At 49.0% G+C, this 12280-nt stretch overlaps 1 pseudogene; it reads left to right on the plus strand.

Moving 5' to 3' along the window:
• The first annotated feature begins 2625 nt into the window (after window positions 1-2625).
• Window positions 2626-11560, plus strand: LOC125506731 (annotated as a pseudogene).
• Window positions 11561-12280: the final 720 nt, after the last annotated feature.

Here is a 12280-nt window from a genome sequence, read left to right on the forward strand (position 1 = left end):
AATTTCTAGAGCAAAGCCTGGTGTAGTTGATTACGCCGCTCTCTCTGTCCGCTTCACTGACACACCTCTCCTCTGTTGTCACGGTGCTCCACGACGAGAAGCTGTCGTCGGGGCCGAGGTAGAGGGGGAGGCGCCCGCGCGCCTTCACAGTTGCCGGGCCACCTCCTCCTTTACGGCCTTGTCACACCAAACGCGGCACGGCGACGATGTTGGCTCGTCGATGCGGGCGTAATGGTTGTGCGCCGGCGACGCTAGCTCCTCCTTTACGCAACGTCTGATTTGGACGCCGCGGTTGCAACCGGGGAGGGAGGGGGGGGCAGGCTCTGGCTTGACGCGTCGGAGAGGTGACGACACCGACTCTGTCTTGATGCGGTGGAGCGACGGAGCTCCAGGTGCGCCTAGTAATCCTCGTCCATCGCGGCGACCTCCGCGAGGAGGCACGACTGATGCAGCTCCTGCTCAGCAGAGGATGATCTCCTCCTTCCTGGAGGAGCCATGCGCCTCGATCCGGATACGTAGCCATCACTTGCCTGCGAGTAGACATAGGACTTGGTCATCATAGACATCAATGAGCAGAGATGGGGAGGAGCGAAGAGGAGAGAATGTGAGGTGTGGTGTGGACAGCGTCATAGCCATGTTTAAATAGCCACAACCAGACGAACGAACGGGCGGTCGACTTCAATGCGGCCCACCAACTGAATTAGGCTTCTCGGTAGCGGCTTCAACATTGAAGTGGCGCCGCCTGCTCATCCGAGCACGTCGTTCTGACCTGCATCAATGTTGTGGAATCAAGTATACACTGAACGGCCTGATGGGTATGAATGCTAGGCAACCGCTTTGCATAGAGAGGGGTTTTCGGGTAGAGAGAGTTTTAGGTGAGAAGTGGCTGCCATACGTGTACGTGGTGGCCGTCCGGACTCTCATAAATTTTTTCCTGATTTGCATTCGGTTTGCAGGATTTTATACACATAGATGCATCCACAAATTAATGTGCCACACATGTTGGATAACTTGAATCATCCGAATACATCGTTAAAATGTTTGCGGACGATTGTAAGGTCTCTCTAAAGCCCTTCTCTTTCTCTTAAAAAATAATAAGAGAGACCCTCTTAAAGAAGACGAGAGAGAGTCAAATAGAGTCCTTTAAAGTTGTACACGGAAGCAACATATGTACTTCCTTCGTTTCAAATTACTCGTCGTGGTTTTAGTTCAAGGCTCGGGGGCTATTCAAAAACATTTACGCCTGTCGTGGACCATCGGATTTACACGGAACGGCCAGGATCGCCTCCCTCTCCTTGGGGGGAAACAGAGCTCAGAAATTCGGGCGGCGCGGGTGCCGCCACCTCCACCGGCCATCGCGCTCCGGAGTCTTCACCGGCGGCGACGAGCCCTTCCGCTCCCACCTTCCCCCTTCCGTTCGAGGTGAGGCCCTCGCTTACTCCTTCGAGCCCCGGTCTTCTTCCAGCGATCCTCGCCGGTGCGGCCCCAACTTTCTGAAGCCAACTCTTCGGTTTGGGTCTTAAAACCAGTGACAGAGTTGATTCCATCGCCCACCAGAGTCAAAATAACATACTGTCCACTGAACGATTTGCGTGTCTAAGGTGGTTAGTTCACTTCTATATGCATACAGGTATCTTCATCATCTGTTAAAAAAAAATTATGTTGTGTTGCTCGAACCACATAGTGAATAGAGTTAAAAGTGGTTTGTTTCTGCATCAGTAAAGTCATCTCAGAGGTACGGTGCAGTAAAGTTGTTTTATGATATCAAACCATTCGGGTCAATGCTATAATCTCAAACCAGGAGCTTCAACTTTAAATTCAACTAATAAATATCTGTCTGCAAATACGCATGTGGCGTCAACTTGCCCATCAATTGTTGTTCACGTTGGCTTCCCAACTTATTAGGTTCTGCACTCAGTGCCGCTACTTGTCCTTGTTAAGAGATTTGATTTATCATCAGGAGGCCCATGTATTGTAATGTAATGTTTTCAACAATATGTCTGTGGCATCACCATGTTTTGCCGATGCAAAATTAACTATTCTGAGATCTTTTATTTTGGTGAAAAAATAGAACTCCAGACTTTTTCACATCGTGTCACTGTCTAAAACGGTCCACACGTATGATAGATTACGCCTCATATTCAGCGGGTTGTCTTTGAAGTTTGTAATCGTTAAATGGCCTGCTGGTCTCTAAGCCATCATCTAAGTTGCCGATGCAACTTGTTTCTGCATCAAGTAAATTAGTAAAGTCACCTCAGAGATAGGGTACAGTACTTCACACAAGGAGAAGAGAAGGAGATGATTGTGCTCGTTTTAATGATTGCACAACAACTTATGCACTAAAAAAGTCGATAGCTCCGAAAGGTGTTAACTAGTTTTTATCGATGTCTGTTAAGGATTCACAACTATGGAGAAAACCATTAGATCTTCTATTTTGGTGAAAATATATAACTCCAGGCCTTTTTACAGCATGTCATATTCAGCAAGTTGTCTCTGAAATTTGTAATGGTTAAATGGCCTGCTGGTCTCTAAGCCATTTAAATTTCCACATGATGCTAGCTCTGTGGCAGCATTTTAAATTCTGGATGCTTAACTCTGTTTTCTCCTTGTCTTCACTGTTCAGGAAAATGTCATCGACTCGTGAAAAAGGCAAGAGCAAGGCGCGGGCAAAGCTTTTGATCGATATCCAAAATGCTGTTCAGGAGTGCTGGGAGGAGCACAGGGTTTTTGAGGCCGAGCCTGGGGACAAACCTCCGGCGCCCGGCGAAAAATTCTTTGGCACGTTTCCATACCCATACATGAATGGTTTACTGCATTTGGGCCACACCTTCTCACTGTGCAAGCTTGAGTTCGGTGCTGCATACCACAGGCTTCGTGGGTCCAATGTCCTTTTACCCTTAGCTTTCCATTGTACTGGGATGCCAATAAAGGCCTCGGCGGACAAGCTTGCCCGAGAGATTGCACAGTATGGGAATCCTCCGGTATTTCCTGTGGCAGACGAGAAGTCAAGTGCTGAAGTGTCAGAGGCTGATCAGGTTGCCGTCGTTCCGGGTAAGTTTAAGAGCAAGAAAGGTAAGGCTGCCGCAAAGTCTGGTGTGCAGAAGTTTCAGTGGGAGATTATGGAGAACTATGCGCTGTCAGATCAAGAAATTGCCAGATTTCAGGATCCTTATCATTGGATGACTTACTTCCCTCAGTTGGCCAAGGAACATCTCAAGGATTTTGGCCTGGGTTGTGATTGGAGGCGTTCTTTTGTAACCACTGACAGTCTGACATCAACCCGTTCTATGATTCTTTTGTCCGATGGCAAATGAGGAAGTTGAAGAAACTGCACAGGATTGTTAAAGATATGAGGTACACAATCTATTCTCCGTTGGATGGCCAACCTTGCGCTGACCATGATCGAGCAACAGGTGAAGGTGTGCAGCCGCAGGAGTATGTGTTGATCAAAATGGAGGTGCTCTCGCCTTTTCCTCCCAAGCTGAAGGCCTTAGAAGGGAGGAAAGTCTATTTGGCAGCAGCGACGTTGAGACCCGAGACTATGTATGACCAGACAAACTGTTGGGTATTGCCAGGTGGAAACTACGGGGCGTTCGAGGTTAATGACATTGATGTCTTCATCATGACAGCAAGGGCTGCTCTTAATCTTGCATATCAACATCTATCCAGGGTCCCAGAAAAGCCAACCTGCTTAGCCGAGCTGTCTGGCAGTGATCTGATTGGTCTGCGGTTAAGATCTCCTCTCGCTTTGAGTGAAAACATATATGCGCTGCCCATGCTCACCATCTTAACAGATAAAGGCACCGGCATCGTGACTAGTGTTCCGAGTGATTCGCCGGATGATTTCATGGCCCTACAAGATTTGGTCACCAAGCCTGCTTTGAGAGCGAAGTATGGAGTCAAGGATGAGTGGGTCCTTCCCCTCAAAGTTATCCCTGTAATCAACATTCCTGAATTTGGAGATAAGTCAGCTGAGAAGGTGTGCTTCAGTCTCAAGATTAAGAGCCAGAATGACAAGGAGAAGCTTGCGGAAGCAAAAAGAATGACGTACCTGAAAGGATTTACTGATGGGACAATGATTGTGGGGGAGTTCAATGGAAGAAAGGTACAAGAAGCAAAGCCACTGATAAGGAATAAACTGTTGGAAGTGTAAAGTTTAGGTAAGCGTTCCTACTCCCAACAGGGGAGCCACATCGGTATATATTGATTGATGACTTGGGTTACAAGAGTTGGCAGAGTCTTATCTAACCAACAAGAGATATTACAGGAGATATAAACAAGAGATAGAAGGAGATACAACACCTAACTACTCCAACATGATACATAAGTTATTCGGCCCAACAGCCTCATAATATTGTGTTTAACATCCTTCCTTAATTTGAACTTCTCAAGTTTAGATTACGCTTAAACTCTTCAAACAGTTCTGTTGATAATGCCTTAGTAAACCCATCAGCCACTTGATCCTTTGAAGGTATGAACCGCATTTGCAATTCTTTGCTAGCAACTCTCTCTCTAAGAAAATGATAATCAATCTCAATATGTTTCGTTCTCTCATGAAAAACAGGGTTGGCAGAGAGATAAGTAGCACCAATATTGTCACACGAGAGACATGGAGTTTGCGTGTGAAATATTCCAAGTTATTTAAGCAAAGACTTAACCCATATAATTTCTGCAGTAGCATTGGCTAGTGCTTTGTATTCTGCCTCTGTACTTGATCTTGACACAGTGGCTTGTTTCTTTGCACACCAAGAGATTAAGTTGGGTCCAAAGAAAACTGCAAAACCACACGTAGACCTTCTGTCGTCTAAGCAACATGCCCAATCAGAATCAGAAAAGGCACTAACAAGTGTAGAGGTTGACTTGGTGAACGTTAGTCCAATGCTTAGTGTGTTCTTCACAATCTCAGTATGCGTTTAGCAGCATTCCAATGAGCAGAAGTAAGATACTGACACACTTTATTTACAGCACATGAAATATCAGGCCTCGTGAGTGTCAAGTACTGAAGTGCTCCTACCAGACTCCTGTATTTAGTACCATCCTCTTGATCCAAAGGCACACCCTCTGTGAGAGACAACCTTTCTGAACTGGAGAGTGGAATTGGTGATGGTTTACAGCCCTGCAGTCCTGCCTTGCTCAAAAGATCAGTGGCATATTTCTCTTGAGAGAGATGAAGACCACCTTCCTGGTTTCACTTGACTTCAATACCAAGGAAAAAATGCAAGTCACCAAGATCTTTTAGAGCAAAATCTGACTATAAATCTTGCAAGAGAGCTGTAACTGCCTCATTGGAGGAACTAGTGACAATGATATCATCAGCATAAATAAGCACAAAAATAGTTGTGTTGGAACGATGATAAATAAACAGAGAAGTATCAGACTTGGAAGGAACAAAACCAAGACTTTGCAATTTGGAGCTCAAGCGAGAGTACCATGCTCGTGGAGCCTGTTTCAGTCCATAAAGTGACTTATCAAGTCTGCAGACATGGAATGGCCTGTTTGGATCTTCAAACCCAGGAGGTTGTTTCATATATACTTCCTCTTCCAGAACACCATGAAGAAACGCGTTCTGTACATCTAGTTGACGAAGGCACCAGCCACGAGAAACAGCAATAGAAAGAACCAGGCGAATAGTTGCTGCTTTAACAACGGGACTGAAAGTATCCTCATAGTCAAGTCCATACCTCTGTTTGAATCCTTTGGTAACAAGACGTGCTTTGTAACGATCAATGGTACCATCTGATGTCCGTTTGATGCGAAAGACCCACTTGCAATCAATAAGGTTTGTACCCGGAGAGGAAGGAACAAGGTGCCATGTATGATTTTTCTGAAGGGCACAAAACTCCTCATCCATGGCATGTTTCCATTTTGGATCAGCAAGTGCTTCATGAACAGTGTGAGGTTCTCCTGTAGATGTATCAGATACAACCAAGCCATATTTAGTTTTGTAATTAACAGAAGGAATTGTGCCTGTTCGAAGTCGTGTATGAGGTGGCTGCAGCGGCACAGAAGATCCAGGGGCAGCAGAATCCTCCTGGACAGGCGAACTGGCCAGATCTGTAGTTGACCGAGGCGATCCCGAGGCAGCTGTCGCGGTCAGATCATCTGTGGCAGAACCAGAGGGTGTTGAAGGAGAACGTGCCACAGAAGATCCAGGGGGACCCAGCGATGCAAGCTCGGGTGGAGCGTCGGTCCCGCCTGACGCAAGGGCAGGCTGTCGCCTGGCGTAGACGCACGGGGATGGCGCGTAGCGCCCGAAGAGTGGGTCCCGGCCGGTCGGGTTGTCCCCTGGCGGTGGGTGGCGTGTTGCACACGTGTCCGCCGCGGTACAGGCCGTCGATCCCGAAGCAGATATGGGCCCAGACTGGCGCAGCGATCCCGGGGCGGATTTGGGAGCAGTCTACTGCACCGATCCCGAGGGAGATTCGGCCGGATCTGCTGCATCCAAATCAGGGGCATGCTGCACAAAATTTTCAGAAAAATTTGTACCATTCTCCATGCCATTTGCTGCACTGTTTAATCCTGCAGCAGAAAGCTCATATGGAACCAGAGAGGAATTAGTCAATATGGAATCATCATTATTAACACCCACACAATCATTGCCAAGAAGATGAGAAGGGAGAAGAAGCATTTCCTTCTTGAGAAGAGCACCGGCATTGGGATGGAGTTTTTCAAAGGGAAACTGGGTTTCGTCAGACACAACATCACGAGAGATGTACACACGTCCAGTGGATACATCAAGACATTTTACACCTTTGTGTTGAGCACTATAACCTAGAAAGACACACTGTTTGGAGCGAAAGCTAAGTTTGCGAGAATTGTAGGGACGAAGATTGGGCCAACAGGCACAACCAAAAACCCTAAGAGTTTGATAATCTGGTGTGACATGCAAAAGGCGTTCAATGGGTGTTTCATTGGAAATAGTTCGACTTGGCCAAATATTAATGAGGTGAACGGCGGTAAGAAAAGTTTCATCCCAAAATTTGAGGGGCATAGAGGCATTAGCCAGAAGGGCTAATCCTACTTCAACAATATGCCTATGCTTGCGTTCAGCAGAGCCATTTTGTTGGTGTGCGTGAGGGCATGACACATGGTGAGATATGCCTATTTGTTGAAAGAAAGAATTCAATTTTTCATACTCACCACCCCAGTCTGATTGCATGGCAAGGATTTTGCAATCAAACTTGCGTTCAACGAGGGCTTGAAAATTGTGAAAAACTTGAAACACATCTGAACGTTTTTAAGAAGATATATCCAAGTATATTTGCTAAAATCATCAATAAAGCTCACATAATAAGAATGTCTACCAACAGAAGTGGGTGATGGGCCCCAAATATCAGAGAAAATAACTTGCAAGGGTTTTGTAGACACACTAGTATAGACAAGATATGGTAGTTGATGACTTTTTGCTTTTTGGCATGATCACAAACAGTTTCTAAATTTCTCTCACCAACAACTGGGAGTTTATTCCTACTAAGAATTTGATGAACAGTAGCAAAGGATGGATGACCTAATCGACTATGCCACCTCTCAGCAGAAAGCTTGATGGCACCATAGACTTGTTTATTGAATTTGCAATACTTGGGAAGCAATGAGTAGAGCCCTTGCACACAGATACCCCTATGAAGAACCCTCTTCGTGACCTTATCCTTGATCAAAAAGAAGAAAGGGTGAAACTCTAGAAAAACATTATTATCAAGAGCAATGCGATGGACAGATAGAAGATTCTTAGCATCATTAGGAACACGCAAGATGTCATTGAGTTCAAGATTTGTGTGTGGGGTTTCAATGATTGATTTTCCAATGTGACTAATTTCCATACCTGGACCATTTGCAGCTGTGTAGATTTGATCATTGCCATGGTACTTTTCATGCATCGTCAGCTTGTCCAGTTCTCCAGTGATATGGTTGGTGGCACATGTATCCATATACCAATTTGTATCTACACCATATGACATATCAACAGCGGTTGCGACCTTTTTCTTTTGAGAATTGTCATCAGCGTAGCGCCAATCACAATCTTTAGCTATGTGGTTTGTTTTTTTTTATAGATTTGGCACTTCCCTTCGTACCCCTCGTAGCCCTAGAAATTGCGCCCCCAGTTGTTGTTGCCGGGGGGGGGGGGCTGTTGTTTCCACCGGGAGGGTTGCCCTGGTAGTAGCCGCCGCCCCCACCAGGATAGCCGCCACCACTGTTATTTGGGTGGTAGCCGCCGCCACTGCCCTGGTTGTTGCCGCCGTTGTGGTAGCCACCGCCACCACCGTACTGTCCGCCGCCGCCTCCGTACTGGCCGCCACCACCTCGGGATCCACCACCACCTCCACCACTCCGCTGGTTTTGGTAGGTTTTGGTGTTTCCCTGGCGACCACGAGATGCAGTATTCGCCGATGATTTGAAGGATCCGGCGTTTGTACCATGGAACATCTCGACTCGCTGATCGAAATTTGCCACCATGGAGAAGAGGATGTCGACGGAGACCGGTTCTGTTCTTGTGTCGAGCGCCGAGATGATGGGCTGGTACTCCATGTCCAACCCGGCGATGATGAAGGAGAGCAGTTCATCCTCTCCGATCGACTTGCCCGCCGCTGCAAGCTCGTCGGAGAGGGCGCGCATGTGACCAAAATATGCAGCCGCCGTCTGGGAGCCCTTCTGGGCGTTGGTGAGGGCGACCCGTATGTTGTTGGCGCGTGAGAGAGACATGGCCGAGAACATGTTCCCAAGCGCGGTCCATATCGCATGTGATTTCTCAAGCGAAGCAACCTGGACAAGAACTTCTTTGGATAGGTTTATGAGGAGATAAGCAACGATTTGTTGGTCTTGGATGATCCATTGGGAGTAGGCAGGGTTCAAAACAACCTGATCCTTCCCTTTGGCGTTTTTTGTGATAAGGGTTTTTGGTGGTTCTTCAATGGTTTGATCTAGGTAGCCGAAGAGGCCGGCACCCATGATCTGTGATCTTACCTGTGCGCGCCATAGGATGTAATTGGTTTGGGTAAGTGGCTCGGAGGTGTTGTAGTTGAGGCTAGAGTTGATGGCGGAGGAAGAAGAAGACATGGCTGATGGAAGGAAAGTGGGCTAGGGTTTTGGCGCAGGTAGGAGGAAGGTGGCTAGGGTTCTTGGCGCACGCAGATCGAACTAGATGTGGCGGAAGAGGTTGCTCTGTATACCATGTAAAGTTTAGGTAAGCGTTCCTACTCCCAACAGGGAAGCCGCATCGGTATATATTGATTGATGATTTGGATTACAAGAGTTGGCAGAGTCTTATCTAACCAACAAGAGATATTACAGGAAATATAAACAGGAGATAGAAGGAGATACAACACCTAACTACTCCAACATGATATATAAGTTATTCGGCCCAACAGCCTCATAATATTGTGTTTAACAGGAAGAAGCCATGGCAGTGTTGTATAGTGAGCCCGAGAAGAACGTTATGTCAAGGTCCGGCGACGAGTGTGTGGTTGCGCTCACAGATCAGTGGTACATCACTTACGGTGAAGATGAGTGGAAGCAGAAGGCGGTCCGGTGTTTTTTTTTTTAAAAAGGAGGATGATCCCCGGTCTTTGCATCTGGAAGATGCATACGGCCATTTTATTGATTATTCTCGAGGACTTTATAAAGTATTACAACAATGTGCCTGAATCCACCATCTTGACAACATATACCACTATTCCTATTCAAAATGATGAAGGGGTGCTAGTTGGGCCACTACCCGAACCACTCACCTAAGCCTAACATCAAAAGCCGGAAGCTGAAACTTATTCGGAAGTTCCAGCCGAGCCACATACCGGGTCTGGGGCACAATCCGGTCAGACGCACTCGTGTGTCGTCGCCGCCATCTTTCACAGGTCCGTCTTTAGATCATATTGAGGCTTCTACCTTGTCTGGCCACTCTGCCATCGACGTCACCATAACGCCGGACAGCAACCTCCTCCTGCGCGAGTCCATCTCCGTGCATCGGACGCCGAGCCTCCACAACGCCATGCCGCCGATATCCGTCGCCATCAATGTGTGAGATGAAGCACCGCTCCACCATCCCCTCAGCCAGCACTTACTCCAAAACGATGGCCCCAGGAGGAAAAGCGATAAAACGCCATCATCGTCCGATCCGGAAGACCCAGATCTAGGGTTTCCCCCGGAGCATCCCGAGCCTGATGACGCAGACTGCAACGACGATGCCTCAACAAGGGAACGACATCTAACACGCCGCCATCGTCCGCCATGACCGTAGTCGGCGCGATTTTCATCGGTAGTTGCTCCACCAGACATGCGCCGCCGACGTCGCTGGTCCCTTCAACCGGAGCAAACTCCAAAACAATGCCCTAAAGAGGGACTATGACGCAAAAGCGCCGCCATCGTTCGATCCCAAGGGGATCTAGAGTTTCCCCCGGAGTTGCCCGCGCTGTCAAGGACCAGACAAGGATAGAATCCCGCGGATCTGCCCAGCTGCCGACGAGTCGCACCCACCACCGTGCCGACGGCAGACCAGTGATCAAGGCCCACGCATGGACATAGATCTGGCCGCGCCCCGCGAACCGATCCGGTCACACCGCCGTCGTCCCTGGCGGCCGCGACGCACCAGATCGCGAGACCTCCTGCCACGGGGAAGCGAGGTCGCCGATGCGCCGCCACCACCCATCGTGGCGTCCGGCCCGCCCGCCACGCTCCGGCCTGGGGGCGCTGTCCCGCGCCAGCCCCACCCGAGCGAGAGGGCCCGAGTCCCCGCCGCCGCCGGCGACGGCAAGGCTTCGCCTGGCCGCGCCCTTGGGCGGCGGTGAGGGAGGAGGAGGAGTGGGGGAGGTCCGGCCGATGGGATCTGGGGCCTCGCCCACGCGGGGGGCGGCTTGGAAGGGTGAGGGCAGGCGTGATCAGAAGGAAAATTCACGTGTGAGTATAACACTCCACTGGCGGTCCGGTGTTTGGACAATATGAATACTTTCTCAGCAGAAACTCGAAATGGTTTCGAGCACACGTTGGGCTGGCTCAACCAATGGGCATGTTCACGTTCTTTTGGCCTAGGTACTCGCATCCCTTGGGATGAGCAGTTCCTTGTGGAGTCTCTTTCTGATTCAACCCTATACATGGCTTACTACACAGTTGCGCATTATCTGCAAAACGGCAACATGTATGGAAGGAAATTTCATCCATCATGCCAGAACAGATGACTGATGAAGTATGGGGCTATGTGTTCTTGTGATGGCCCGGCACCCAAGAGTGACATCCCTTCTGCCCTCCTGTGCAAAATGAAGCAAGAATTCGAATACTGGTATCCCTTGGATATCCGGGTATCTGGTAAGGATCTTATCCAGAACCATCTGACATTCAGCATCTACAACACACGGCACTTCTTCCGGAGCACCACTGGCCTCGCGGATTTCGTTGCAATGGGCATCTCATGCTTAACTCTGAGAAGATGTCCAAGTCCACAGGGAACTTTCTAACTCTCAAGGAGGCCACTGCTGAATACTCGTCCGACGCAACTAGCGCCCCGTTCGGATCCCCTCCACTCCGCCGCTCCGCTCCGGGAGCTGGCGGAGCTGTAGTTAAAAAGATAGAGCTGTAGTCCTTCGACTCTGCAGCTCCTCGTATTTTGAGGAGCCGGCGGGTTGCCGAACAGTCCCTAGGTTTGCCCTTGCCGATGCCGGTGACGGCATGGACGATGCCAACTTTGTCACTGAAACAGCAGAATCCGCTGTTCTGAGGCTCACGAAAGAGCTCGCGTGGATGGAAGAGATCATAGCTTCTGAATCTTCTCTAAGGTCTGGGCCTCCCTCTACTTTTGCTGACCGGGTGTTTGCGAATGAGATAAACATTGCTGTTAAAGGAACTAAGAAGAGCTATGACGCCTTCATGTTCAGAGATGCCCTCAAGTCGAGTAAATAGCATAAAACTACTAGTTTACAGGCTAGGGTTTCAAAAAACTATCACTTTTTAAATTTTCTCAAAAACCTATCAGTCACGCGGTCCGTTGTTTTAAAAAACCCAAAACGCCCGTGACTAGCGATTTAACCGTTTTTCTGACCGCCTGGACCCACATGTCAGGGCACGTGGCCACGCGCGCTCACGGCGCGGTCGTTGACGGCCGTTAGCCCGTGCGATCCGGTCGGAACCAAAGCAGCCGGTCGGTCGCACTCCCTCTCACTCTCCGCCCGCAGTGACCTAGGTGGGCGATGGCGGCGCCACAGCGAAATGCCGTCGGCGGCGAGCTTTTGAGCCAAGGCGTCACCGGTGAGGAGGGCGGTGGACATTCAGAGGTTCAGGCATGGCTAGGCAGCTCGAGCTT

Source organism: Triticum urartu, chromosome 5, assembly GCF_003073215.2.
Source record: "Triticum urartu cultivar G1812 chromosome 5, Tu2.1, whole genome shotgun sequence".
Classification (NCBI taxonomy): domain Eukaryota; kingdom Viridiplantae; phylum Streptophyta; class Magnoliopsida; order Poales; family Poaceae; genus Triticum; species Triticum urartu.